Here is a 15,093-nt window from a genome sequence, read left to right as displayed (position 1 = left end):
TTTAATCCTGTGAGATTGATTCTCTCCATGGAGTCACTGAATCAGAAAGGCTGTAAAAGACCTCTGAGATTATCAAGTCCACCACTGTCTTCAGGTCCCATACCCCATAATTTTTGAGCCCTTCAGGGATGGTGACTCCACCACTGCCCTGGGCAGCCTGTGCCATGGCTTGACAACTCTTCCTGTGAAAAAACTTTGTCTAATATCCAATCTAAACATGAGGATGTTTCCTCTCATCCTATCCCTTGTTACCTGGGAGAAGAGCCTGGCACCAAGTGTCCTGCTGCCTATTTGCATATAGTTTACTTAACACAGATCCGACACTGAGCACTACTTTATGCCAAAAGGGAGAGGTAGGAGTTGTGCATCCAACACCTGAGTGCAGGGTCTGGGTATCACTGGCCTGGGATAAGAGTCTGGGCTGAGAAAGCACAACTTTCTTTTCCCTACTTGGACTGGAGATACTGGATACTGGCATACAAACCATTTGCTTCATGAAGCAAAAGGAATAACCGACAACTTGGGAGCAAAGACACACCTAGTAAACATGGAAATCATCCCTTCTGTAAATAAGCTGTGGCCTTTGCCTCCCTGGAACTTTGTATTAGGAGCACAAGGCGTGTGGCCAGTGAGGAATACTGATGTCCAAGGCTGGCAGAGTGATGCTAATTAAACTTGTCATGCCCTTCTTTGTAGTCACTTCACACTCCCATTCGTATTTCCCATCCTTGCCAGCAAAGGGCAGCCTCTAATGATTGCTGTGGATCTTTGCATATGGGATGCTCCTGGAATTCCCAACCATTCCAGGCATAGGTGTGTGGTGCATGCATGAGGGAGAGAGGAAGGGAAGACAAGAGGTAGAAGTCAGTGGGATTTTATGTTTGTTGGTTTCTTGGTGCTTTTTTAAAACTGTATATTAACTCCTGTAACTAACGTCCCATGAAGTTCCTCCAAGTTACATTTTGGATGCCACTGTGCCTGAAGTATCCACAGTCAGCCCTAGCTCAGTGGTGTCAGGCCTCAGTGTGCCTGCCCGAGTTACACACCCAGCAGCTGGGTACTTCTTTGGCATACCTGGATGGTGTACTGGTAGGCTCCTGCTTTTGGCTGACAAGGAAACATCAGAATGCTGGGTACAAGCAATATTGGAACATAGATCTCCACATCCTGCTGGTTTCTCACTGGAACTGGTAAGGTATGAACACCTCCATCCTGCAAAGTGCAAAACCACGGTGTTATAAATGGCACCGCAGAGCTTCCCAGAGTTAATGTTTAGTCCTTAGGTACAGACATGTCCTTGAAAACACCTCAGAGAGGAAGGAAAACTATTTAGGACCACTTATGAACAGAGCTCCTAGTGAGCAAATAGCTCCTGGCAGCAAGGTGTGCCACTGTACTAAATGAGCGCTGATGTTATGAAGATCCAGGTGCCCACATTAATTTAAAAGGCAAGAAAAAAGATAGTCTTTCATTGCTCCTATTTTGAGACCTCCCTTGGAGAACCAATCTGGAGGCTCAACACCTATATTTACTCTTTGCTCATCCCACTGTGTACAAAATTCAGCCTGAAAGCGCCCTTGCTCAGCCCTCCCTCCCAAACATCGGCTTCACAGCTCTGCTGTCACTGCAGTGCTACGACCCTCTGGCACAACACAGTGTTGCTGCAGTTCTGAGGGAAGAACAACTCTCAAGGGATGCTCTTCCACTGAAGAGAACATCTCTGACACAGAAAATGACTGAGGTGTATCACATTGAAGGAGCTACTAAATCCTGCTCAAGGAATCACTAAATTGATTTTACAGCAAATGGGTTCAAGTGTTTAATTTTCAAGCAAAAGCAATTCACTTCCACACCACGTGCCCTAGTTAGCCATACATTCAGCAGCCTGCCCAACCAGCAGAAAGTTAATGAATATTAATTTGGAGAAATGTGCAGGCTGATACATTTGGCAAATTGTCATTCCAGAGTTTAAGGTCACTTACCAATTGATAGCAAACTTCCCCGATGTAACTGACTGCAGAACAAGGTCAGGGTATGAGTGATGATCCTACCACAATAAAGTGTAAAATTCCCTCAGCCTTGTGAGAGGCCCCTTGCCCAGCACAAGGATCTGCCCCAAGAAAAGAAATCAGTGCCGTGCACCACTGCCCTAACAGGAGTTTGCCACATGCTCGGGAGCAAAGTCCCACAGTCTTTAATTTAAGCAAATCCTCTTTTGACTCAACTGACAGTTTTCATGAAGAAAGGATTTTAGAATTTGGTTCTTAATCTGTTCAAAGACAGCTCAGACCCACGTAATTCTTAGGTTTCCTTTTGCTAGGAAGTCACTACTGCACAGCTCAATTAATTTTAGGCCTGCCAGTGAAGCAGAGGAGTTTTCACAAAGACACACCTGGTCAACTACTGATGTCAGTGCAGCATCAATTGTGGTCTGACCTGCCTTTACAGCCATCACATAATGATAGGACCCATTCAGAGAGGACTGCAGCACCTCAAAGTGTTCTCCGGACAGCTCTGTAGTAATTCGGATATTCTAAAACCAAAACATGAAACAGAAATTGCCACAGGTACTGACGTCAGTGGAGGACAGAAAGCCCTAAACATACAACAAGAAGTCAGTAAGCAAACTGTTTAATAACACAGTTCAAAGACACACTGCTGAAACTGATTAGAACTCTCCCTGTGGAAGTTTCAGTCTTTCAGTAAGATTTTACCTTTAGAGACATTAACTACACAGAAAGTTTCTTTTTAAATTTCATGTTAAATGTAATTTAACATGAAAGTACCTATATTTATACCACTAAGTAGTTCATATTTTACAGTATTTTTCTAATTTTTTCCTTCTTCAACACAAAAGAACACATGAATATACTGTCTCAAAGGCAGACTACTAAGCTCTAGCTCAAACTCAGATCTGTATCCCAAAAAGCAATTATGGGGAAATAAAATAATATTCCCCTAGATCAAATACTCTCAAAAGCAGTAATTCAATAAAATTTTTCTTGTTGCAACTGAATTATCTAAATTTCGTTTCCTCTGCAGTTTAAGAACTGTATGTATTTGGTACCTAGTATATAGAATTAAGGAAGAAGCTCTTCCCTGTGAGGGTGGGCAGGCCCTGGCACAGGTGCCCAGAGCAGCTGTGGCTGCCCCTGGATCCCCGGCAGTGTCCAAGACCAAGCTGGGCATTGGGGCTGGGAGCAGCCTGGCACAGTGGAAGGTGTCCCTGCCCATGGCAGGGGTGGCACTGGGTGATTTCAGGTTGCTCCAAGCCCCATCCAACCTGAAAGACATTGCCCAAGTTCCATTTTTTTTTCTACAGCACTTCAGACTCCAATAACTTCACATGAATCACCCAGAGTGCTTTGTTTTTAAAAAGTAACAACAACAAAACAAATGAAAAAATGAAGAGGCAAGAAACAACAAGCTTTGCACTGTCCTGTCTCAATGTAAATAAGAAATCACTCAATTCCAAAGCAAGTCAGGATTTAGGAGACAGTCACAGAAAAGTATCTAAACATTTCAACTTACATCAGATAAATACACCTTATTGCTTGATTTATCATACATGTCAACTGTAATTTCATAAAGTCTGCCCGTTTCCAGGACCCATCTGTCACCTGGATGAACTGTAAATCCTGCAAAACAGGAAATATTGAACAGCACAAAACAACAGCCTCTTTATCTAATGGAGAAAAGCATTTTGCTTCTGGTGCCCACACTCTGCAGATGAACATTCATTATTTTAAACTGCTGACTACAGAGATAAAAGAAAGTACATAAAACCTATTTCACATTGAGCTACTTTTATGAATAAAATTCCTTTTCTGTGAAAGCTAACATTGAACGGAAGCGTGGAGATACAGCATGAAAATCACAGAAACAAGGCCAGAAATTGCATTATTCAATCAGAAGACTGCAGCAGTACCAACCCAAATATGCAGGAGCTACCACACAGACAGTGCTGCTGGCAGCCAGGACACACCCTGCGTGCGGATACCTGCGGCTCAGTCAAGGAACACATGGTTCAGCACAAGCCAAGAGCAGCATTCTCCTGGCACTCCTCAAGCCTCTTTGGCTATTCTAAAGCTAAGTGTGCACTGCAAATAAACATTCTCCCCACTTCACTGCAGGACAGCGAGCACTTTGGAGAGATCTCACTAGAGAATATAAGGACTGAAATGTAAACATTAAATAAAGCCCCATACATTTCTACAGTGACTGAGGGGAACAGACATGATTTAAGTGATCTTTTGCCAACTTAATTTGGTAAAGCATTCCAAGGCATCAGACAGCTGTGCTGAGACTGAATTCACAGCAGTGCTGCTTTCCACAGCTCCTGATTTCCAGACTCGACACAAATGAGGATAACTTGATCCTTCCGTGTTGCCAAGGGTGGAAAGCTTGTCTCCTGCCACAGAGTGGTGGCTGGAGAAGCGTTCCCAAGAAAGGATACTCTTGTGCACCAGGATGAGGTTGGTTTGGCCCTGCTGCAATGTAGTCACAGTGGATGTTGCCTGGTCCAGCTTGGCAACTGGTGGGGAGGGATGTCCCTTGGGATGGAGGATGTTGTTCTGGAGCTGCAGCTCCTACTGCTCTGATGGCATTGCTGTTTCTGGACGTGAAACAAAACATAGGAAACAATAAAAGCAGGTGTGGCAGTGGCTATCTGCTGCTAATTATTGCTGATTACTTTTTACTGATGCCTAGTGCACATATGAAATCAATACTTCTAGTGGCTTGTAAAAATAGCACTTCTGTCCTGACATCACACACACAAAACGAGTTTCTTGGCAAATTGTATGTCTGTGAAACTGCAATTCCCAACTAATGTCATCTCAGTATTTCGACCTAACATTCAAGTGATTTCCAGCTTCAAACGAAATAAAAAGACAGAAGGGAAAAAAGGAGAGAAAACTCAAGGCACTGCATTTTGAAATGGGCATAAAGCCAGATAACCCACATTTATAAAGGCTTCACTTTGTGGAGCAAATCCATTTGCCAATAAAACATTTTCTGTTAGAAAAGTTACTAATCTAAATTTGATTTAAGCAAGAAAGTCAGTCAATTCCTTAGTGACTGTCAACAACTAAAATCACAGTGTTAGCTCTCATTTTAAGTTACCCTTGTCTCCACATCCTTGACAAATCTGCAAGAGTATATTCTTAAGAGTCACAATTTTTTTGACAGAAAGAACTAAACAGCTCTATCACTGTGTGCCTTAGGAAAACAGTATTAAACATTAACATAGTAGTTTAAACACAATTAAAAATTTCTCAGCTGTTAAAAATTCACACAAAGCATTAAAAAATAAAAATAAATGAGAATAGAACAAACCTGTGATCTTCCATTGCCTCTGTTTCTGAACTCTGTACTGAACTGATGTTCCCACCAGAAGATAAATGTCATATGTTGGATTTAAAAATATGTTTTCCAGAATAAGCAATCTGACTTCTGAAGGCTGTACATTCTGTTGATAGAGGGAAAAAAAAAAAAAAAAAACCCACATTAAAAAGAGCTCATTTGTTTAAAACAGACCATGAAGCAGGAATTTAGAATCTAGAAGTGTAAACCATTATTTGCTGTAATTTTATTTTTATTATTTGGCTCTTTAGTTTCATCTTGACTTTTGTCACAACAAAATGCAAGGGACAGTGAATGGTACAGAGATCTGCTCTGTGCACACAGTGCAAGAATGAAGAAAAAATTCATGTCGATATGAAGATCATTTTGGAGACTATAGAAAAACAGATGCTCATTCACACATTCAGAAATACGTCCTCCCCTCTGACATCCAGAAATCTTACCTTATAGATGCTTTCCTGAAGTCTTGCCTTTAATTTAGAACTCTCTGTTTTTATTCCAGACACCAGAATGGTATCTCCTTGCTTGGCAACTTTTTCCATTTCCAATATATAGGAAGGTGGGATGTAAGTGGATTCTAAGAACTTGAGAATACTGAAAGGTGAATCACAAAGTGAACAGAAAATTGTTAACCAACCTTTGTTTACCCACAGAGAAACACCACCAGCATCTACTCCCAGCCACTTCCATTTTTAAGCCGATTTAAGATACTTGCCTGGGACCAGATATCCCAATTTTACTCATTCTTTGAGGTATCTGCAGCTAACTTCTGTGAAAGGTAAGTTTGTCTGAAGCTTGCTTGTGAGCTATCACAAGACTGCACATGTTGTCTACAATTACCTCTCCAGTTTGTTCAGTAGGTGAGACTGCAAAAACCCTCTATATTGTAAAAGAACTGATGTGCAAGACCCAAAGCTTATGTTTATAAAAGCAATAGCTCAACAAACCCAGAATGCAACTCTGACCTCCCTCAAGAAGCCAGGACGTATTTAACAAATGACTATGAAAATAGTCTGCAAGCAGAAAACCTGTAGTAACTGTTAGAAATTTCAGTGAAAAGTGGCAAAAGAGAGGGAAGGAATTTGCCATGAACGGGCAAATGACAGGAAATTTTGGAAAGAGGAGCATATTTCACATGGTGTCACCTTCTGTATGCACATGATCTGCCTGGCTTCATGTTCACGTTCAGAGAAAAACCAGTGGAGCCATATGGAGAACAGTTATGGATATTAACATATTCCTGACAATTTATGATTTATTTTGCAAAGCTGTACCACTTGTAGAACATTTCTATGGTATCATAGTTATGCTAACAGTAGAGAATATATCAATATTAGTTTGGTTAAAATCACATCAGCAAATAGTTATACTGACAAAAAAAGCTCCATATGTACCAGGACTTGGGATATCCAGTCCCACTAAGCCATTCATTCTGGCTCTCACTTGTACCTGCAGCTTCAGGTGTATTATGGGCTTAGCAGGCTTTCCCCAGCCAATGCTGCTTCTCTAAGGCTGCAAAATTAGTTTGTGTTTGCCCAGGAGCAAAGTCTTGCTGGCTCCCCCCATCCCACCTGCAGCGTATTTGGAGTGTCAGGTGGAGGATGGAAGTCGGCTGTTAACCATTCTGCTCTGTAGGAGAACTGGTTTCCCCACAAGGAATCCTCCTATTTCAACACCAGAACTAAGTGTCCACTGACACCTGAAACTCTTAAGGCTCAGAGAGCTCCTTTCTGAAATGGAAAGTGACTTTTTTCCCTTCAAAAGCGAAAAATAAAACTCTGCTGAAATCCTGAGATAACAATCTTACTGGTAAATCTTCCTTCTGCATGAGATGTTTCAGAAAGATAACAACTGCATCTGTTTATTTCTAATTATGGCATCAGAGCTACCAGAGCTGCTCACTAACACTATCAGTTAAATTAAACAGAGAACAAAGTGCCCAGGCTGCTGAGTAGGTTAAAAAAACCCAAACTGAAACAACTGACCCTTAACATTATCATTTTAGGCACCAGTTCAGTAAACTGGCTAGATGTGGGGAAGTATTTTTTACGCATCAGACTGAACCAACTTTTGAGACCAAAGGAAATTACTTTACCGTAGAGTGTTGTGGGAATCTGAGAAGCCATCAGGCTCTGGGTCCTTCACCAATGTCCAATCAAACACCAACCCTGCCAAAGTGCTGAAAGTGTTTCCTACAAATCAAACAACCAGATTAAAATATAAACAGAGAACGAGCATAGAGTCTTCCTGGAACATAAACCATGACCTATTTCCCTGGGAAATTTCTCTATTTTATCCCTACAAGAAGAACCATGAAGTACCCTTGAATCTGCACAACACCAAGCCACAAATCCAGCACTGCACATAGGACAAAAACAAATTTACTTTTCATTATTAACATATCACCATATTACCATACTTCACCTGACATTCACAGTTTACAAACACAGGTGGGATGGGCACAGTAACCAAAACAGTTAATTCCACCTTTTATAGCCGCTTGACACATTATTTCCCTTCAGTAGCTGTTCTAAAACTCCCTTGCTTGGAGTGTTGTGTGTGCACAAAACTTGATTGTTGTAAGCATGGAATTCATATCAGATCATGGCTCTTTTTCTGATGCTACAAAAAGCAGAAGTTTTCTGCTCCTATTAAATAACAAATGCATTCACAAATGCACTGACTCTTGTAAGCCTAAATGGTGTGTCCCAGAAGTGTTTGTGTAGCAGTTAAACAGATTGAGCAATAAGTGGTTGGTCTCAAACATCACCTCGGAACCTCCTGTCAGATACCTGACTGTTCACAAAAACATCCTTTTGCAAAATTCTTTAGACTACTTCAGCTCAAAAGAAAAAAAGGAACAGACAACTTCACCAGGTATGATCCAGAGAAACTCCTTAAAATTCTCCACTTGGCTTCAAACAATCAACAGTGTGACAAATAAAGCTAGTGCATGTATCAGACAGTTAGAACTTTCAACATCTATTTAATTTCCTACAAGCAGATCTCTTACCTTCTGAATCCAAAGCATGAATTTTGAGCTCCAGCGGTGAATCCTCAAGGTAGAGCTCTCTCATTGTGGACACAACTTGAATGCCATGAATTAAATCAACGATGGCATCACAGCGAAGCACTTGTCCAGTCACTTGAAGAGACATCAGAAAGAGCACAAGAAAGCACAACACTGGATGTGCTCATCAAGAACAATGATAAGTTAAGATGCACCTCAAATTTAGCCAGTGACACAAGACACTGAAGGAACCGAAACTTGGTCATGACCTTCATGAAGAAACTCATGGTCAAACAGTGACTCAGAAAGCAAGAAAAACAGTTCCCTTCCTCACTGAACTGCAGAATAAATCTGCAGAAACTCTGATCTCCATTTACACTGACAGGTACAGGTGCTGTCTGGGAGTGCTTATGCAGAGTTGCTACAGTGCTCTCATGTCCCAGAGATGACTTTCACCCACAGACAATAAACGCCCATAAACTCCTTCAGTTAGTGACTGCACAGCATTTAATTGGCCATCCGGCTTTGCCTCTCTCTCACTATAAAAACTAACCAGGTATATTGTATGACAGACACAAAAGCAACTTCCAGCTTTTCAAATACTAAGTATCTGAATTTGCGCTAGTCATTTTTATTAAACACTTTTTTATATTTCAATCACCCCCTCTATTGGTGGATTTTTGGGGGTGGGGGTTTTAAGAATTACATTTTTTCCTGGGTGTATCATTAAAGTAATTAACACTTATCTGAGGCAAACAGAAGTTAAAACTTTTTACTTTTCCACGGCGATGGAAAGCCTAAAAGACTGTGCATAGGAAGTGAAATGCGCCTGTGCAGCTCCAGATCTCAGCTTTGCTGCCGGAGCACGGCAGGACGGGCACGAGAAGCAGCGGTTAGCTCAGACTCACGCGTGTCCTCGGCGGAGATGATGGTGGTGAGGCGCGTGGGCTGCGAGGAGCGCGCCTGGACCAGCGCTCTCTGCGAGCAGAGGCAGCCGGCCGGCCCCAGCGGTTCGATGCTCGCCGCCTCCGGCCGCGTGGACGTCCTGCGGGTGGGGAGCTGTCAGCACAGGGATCCCAGCAATTCACCCGGCACCTGCTGCGTGCCCAGCCGCTGCCTTTGGGAAGAGCGGATGGCAGCAGCTCCTCAAGGACCCCAGCCAAGGCAAGCGTGGGCCGAGGATGGGGAAAGCCCAGGCCAGAGGCAGGGCAGGCAAGCTCACCATTCTCTCCACCATGGAATCAATCAACTTTCCCCGAAACCCATGGAGCAGGCCCAGGGTATTACTTAGTGGAGCCCAGCGTTCCCTTCCAGTGTACCAAAACCGTCAAGATAAAACAACAACAAAAGTTGAAGAGTTATTAAAAACCAAGCCTCTTCAAAGTAAATCTGAGCTAGCAGCACTGCACATCTGAGGGGTAAGTGCAGAGCCAGTGAAGTGCTGCAGCAGCCAAAGCCCTTGCTAGTCACTCCGGCCCTTCAGCCCCGTGCCCGGGCTGTGCCGGGGCCGTCCCAGCCCAGAGCCAGGGAGGGAGAGAGGCAGCGCCGGGAGCTGCTCGGGAACCCAGCCCGGAACAGCCCCCGCTGTGTGCCCGGGATCCGCTCACACGGGCCCTTTGAAGGATTAAAACAATGAAAGCAAGCACTGATGGGTGACAAAGCTGCTCGGGAATCGCTCCTCCGGATAGCACAGCTCTGATGAAAACTTCTAGAGCAGACAGCTGCGCTCTCTGGTAAATGCAACCTAAACCGGGCACTGGATTCCCCCCTGTAATTTGGGGAAGCTGGATGGCTTGGACTTTTTCTCTGGAAGATGTACAAAAATGCCTACCTGGGATGTGTGGGGAAAATTCTCTAACCCAGCAAGGAGCAGGATGGGAGTTCCAAACAAACAGCAATGTCACGTATGACTGAGTTCCCAGACACAGGTTTCACCTCCTTCTCTTAATGGCACAACCAACAAATCCACACCAGCAAAAAACTGAATTTCTCCTTAACTAAAAGCGTATCTATTGAAAAACAACACATCACAGCGCACTGAATTATCTGAGAGTTAACAGCTGCAGCCCGGGTGAGCACGGGCCTCTGCTCGTAGCCACTGCAAGAAAACTGCAAATCCCATTTCGAACCTTAAGCTCCCAACAGTATTTTGCTTCCATAAGGAGTAGTTTTAGAGGATTTTGAAACTACAATATCAACTGCTGACCCAGAATTTCAAAGTACTTTATCTAATCAAGGAAAAAACAGCCCACAGCAGTAGGCAATGGGCAATTGAAACACTAATTGAAAGCTTAAACCTGAAAATTGTTTGTTTATATCTAGTCTATATACCTAAACAATGTACACAAATATGTGCATATCTTTAATAGGGATTACACTGTTTCTAAAATAATATTATTTTCTGTATTAATAGCACACAGCTTTACTCTAAAAAATTAAAATCTATTTGAGAGATTAAAAGTGAGCAATTAGTTATTTTACTTCTGTTCTGCTGTTCCCAGGCAACCATGAAACACTTTTCCAACATTTAGCAAGTTTCTTTAAAAATATAAGCTTTCACAACAAGTAAGGCTTTTCCTGTACTTGCCTGGTTGGCTTTTAAAGCTGAGCATGTGCATGTGACTAGGTCTGCATGCAGGTTTTTTTAAATAAGAATTATATGTAAGAAATTGACTTTTATTTAGCTCTTTACACTGCTTAATACTCTCTGCCATTAGATGTTGTGTTATTAATTTGAGGATTTTGCATTCTTACAGTCTGGTATTGATTGTGGTTACAACACAACAGAGGTTTCACTGTGGTTTGTATTTGTTCTTTTAATATCTGGCTATGAATTGTAATACAAAACCACTGTGATTTGCACTAATAGCAGTGCTGGAAAATGGAATCTAATTACAGGATACTTTTCAGACTAGGAAAGCATCAACAAAAATTAAATTTTAACTGCAAACATACACTCTCCAATTTTAAAGGAACTTTCATGCTTTTACAGCTAAAAGCCAGTCACTGCAGTAGAGAAACTGAGATTAAATACTATTTGGCTTCTAGCAATAGTTTAAGAGGTAGAATATCACCTGAATGTCTTTTTTTTCAATAGAAATTTTACTCCAGTGGGCCTTTCTGAGGCTTGGTTTCATATGGATTTATATTTAAAAACAATCTGCTCGATAAGTATTTTTTCCAGCAGAACACAGGAAGTATCTGATGGCCCCTCTATCATTCAGCAATATCAGAAGCACATTCTGCTTACAGCTACCTGGATGCAGGGCCAAGCACAGAGAGGCAAAGGCATTAATCAGCCAGGCTGGGGATTACAGCAGCACTACACTGGGATCACTACTGGGTCCTAGATGGGCAAGAAAAAGAATCTTCAGCTTTAAGTGATAAAACCCACAATTTGGATCCTCTGCCAACTACAGCAGCTCTTCGGCAGCGTGTCAGTGTGTGTGACATTGAGAGCTGGGCTTGTCAGAAGGCAAAATTAGATCCTGAGAAGCCAGCAATGGGAAGCATTTCTGGCACTTGCTCTGGATCCCAAAGCCAGCGCCTGTAAGAAACAGCAAGGCAGGGAGGAAGGACCCGAAGGAAGACTGAGGAGGGAAGGGGAAAAAAGCTCACCAAAGTCCCCAGTTTGTATTTCCCTCAGAGAAAAATCCTACTTGCTGAGGAATGAATGGCACCAACAAAGAGGCTGCCAGTCCTCTTGTCAGTCTGTGCTTCATTCACCATTTCCATCCCCTCCAGGGCCTCAGACACAGAGCCATGTGCCAAGACTGTAGCCACACATCTAGCCAAACCCAGGCCTGTGTTCTTCATTGACTGTTCTGTAACACCACATGTCAATCAATACCCCACTAGATTATACGTCATTTATTCATCAGTTGGTTCAAAGATCAGGCACTTATTCCTGTTTCTCTCCCTGGCAATTCTCTGTTGATTCTTATTGCTCCAGTGTTTTATACTGTTCTGTCAGCTCTTCAGACTAAACTCAGCTGACTGAGCCAGCAAAAATCCACCTCTGTGGAGCTGCACTACGACTGTCAGTTGATCTGATCTTTTAGAATTTTATTGGGCATTGGGGCTGGTATGCAGTCAGCGGGAACTGAGCAGTAGAAGACTCCAAGAGTTTGGGAAGATTGGACTGACCAATACACTGGGGACATTATATAGCCACTCTTGGGACTAAAAAGAGAGCAAAAGTCTAGAACATTTATTTCATGGGTGTTCAGCAATGAAATATTGCCCAAAATCAACAAGTCCCTAGTCCTTCTGTCTGCCTTAGCAGGCAAGTGATGCTCAGACTGAGAAAAAGCTTTTTTCAACAGTAAACTTGCACTGATATTCAAACATCAGCTAAGAGAAACAACATTATTTCTTCTGCCTCCTGGGCTCTGTCAGAACACTTCTGCCACAGACTCGCACCCCCTGCTCTGGTTCTGAGCCAACACTCTCAGGTAACACACACACCTGAGTCACAGCAGCACAGCCCCTCTCACTTTACCACCCAGCACACCTCAAACCAGTCCTGAGCTCCTGCTGGCACTTCCAAGAGCTTGAAGCCCTGCTGGGAAAGCACAGCCAGGTGAGTCAGGGAGAGGGAGAACAAACATTATTTAAGATGTCACTTCACAATACGGAAGTTAACAATAGCTCACACACAACATTTTTTGTGACAGTCAGACAGGTTTTTTAGACCTGTGGTAAAAGAGGTGATCCAGGAAGCAACACAACTCCCACATTACCAGGGATGAGACTATTGGTCTTAGAGCAAAGCAACAGATCTCAATGAACAACACTACTGATACAGATTTTTAAAAGCACACAAGCCAGCAGACGGAGAAGTAAGATCAATCTATAACAACAACACGACAAGGTAAGGAGCTGGAAAATGAGCTTGGCCAGCCAACTACTGTGACAGCAGCACTGTGCAGTGGGCTTGGGCTCTCTGCAAGTACCTGTGCATCCCACAGCTCCAACACCACTCAGCCACTGCATCTCCCCCTTTACTGTTGTGCCACCAGCTCCTCTCCCATGGCAATTACCTCATTACAACTCCTTCAGTGAGGGCTTCAGTAGCACACACAAACCTTTCATTAAGGTGGCAATAAACTCCTCTTCATTTCCACCAGCCCTCACCATGTATCTCAGTTCTACGCTCCATGAAACAATGAAATATGTAAACATATTTGTACACTGCAGATAATTTCTGCTACAAATACCCAGCCATGGAGCCTACCTTGGGGGGAATATTTTTTTTTGTGTGTGTGTGTGTTCCCATCCTTCCCCAAAAAATGTTATTATGGTATGGCAGGTTTCAAGGAGAAAATTCTGCTTTTGAATGCTTTCATTCTTTCAGGTGCAATTTATGGATTAAGGTGGTTAAAAGACAAATACAGATGCAATAGAAATGCTAAATATATCTGCACAGACTGTATTTTATGCCTGAAAATAGTGCCACGTACAATATTAACAGATGGAAACACCGTCTGCTTTGAAAACAAAGCTTTTTCCAAAAAATAATTTTAATATAAAGGCAACCCAAACTCCAGAAGGCATGAGCATTTTGAAATCCAGAAAATACTTTAGAGCCATGCTTGTAACTTTACCATTACTCCCAGTCTGTTGGGATGATGACAGAACTTGACCTTTTTCCTCTCAATCAGTGCAATTCTCAGACACCACTACAATCACTTTGAAAATATCCTACTTTCAGACGTAAACTTGAAGGCTGAAAGGGAAACTGGGAAAAAGTAAAGTCACAACATGCTATAGACTGATCTTTCAGGAAATTGGACACTTGCCTTTGAATTCTGAATGCTTGAGATGAGTAATGCAGACCTTCAAAAGGTGTCAAGCAGCTATCAGATGCTGCTGTACAACCAGAACAGCTCCCATAGGCCACAATCTCCCATATCCCAAACCCCCAGTCCCCTCTCCAGACACAGAGGGCCTGAATCTGACCATTTCCATTCAAACCCCTGCTTTCATGCATGCAAACACACCTATCATTTCCCAAATGTGAGGAAGAGTCACTCCATCCCAAGCCAGTGCATTTGGTACTCCCTAACTTGGTCAGTTCGACAGCCCCTCTCCAGTAACAGCTCCTTCAGACAGGAAGCACAGGTGTCAGCAAGTGGCTGTGCTGCTGCTCCTCCAGACACAATTCCTTCTGTCCCCCCACAGCTCCAGGCCTGCGAGGACAAGGATGCAGAGGGAGAGAGCCCCGGGTGCAACTGCTGCATCTGCTCAGGCACACACACGGCTCCTTCCTCCGGAGGGTTTGCCGAGCACACGTCGAGTTTCACAACCCACATCCTGCCAGGCCTTGCAAAGCAGAAGTCAATAAATGCTCATTCTACAAGCCACAGAAGATGACAGCACACAGAAGGTGAATTAGGTGTAATTTCCTGAATTCTCAGCCAAAAGTCATCTCTGAAGGGCAGAGGGAGAGGATGGAAAAGGATGTTGAGGCCCCTTTGCATGAGGGATATGAGCCATTGTATACTGGCAAACAGCACCAATGGAACATGCTCTGAAGTATACAAAAATCACTTCCATTAGAGATATGTAGATAAAATATGGCATGTCTCTGGAGAACAATCTTACATCTTTTCATTTGAAGACTTTAGTGAGATTAGCAGAGATCTCCATGCTTCTGACAGCAGGATAGCACCTGGCATGTGCAGGAATGGCTGCAGCCAGCCCAGCATCATCTCACA

General features: G+C 43.0%; 1 pseudogene; it reads right to left on the bottom strand.

Moving 5' to 3' along the window:
* LOC140680548 (nuclear pore membrane glycoprotein 210-like) overlaps positions 1-15,093 on the bottom strand; it is a 60,954-nt pseudogene that overhangs the window by 15,914 nt on the left and 29,947 nt on the right.

This window comes from Taeniopygia guttata, chromosome 25, assembly GCF_048771995.1.
Source record: "Taeniopygia guttata chromosome 25, bTaeGut7.mat, whole genome shotgun sequence".
Lineage (NCBI taxonomy): Eukaryota > Metazoa > Chordata > Aves > Passeriformes > Estrildidae > Taeniopygia > Taeniopygia guttata.
This window is presented reverse-complemented; position numbering and strand designations above follow the sequence as displayed.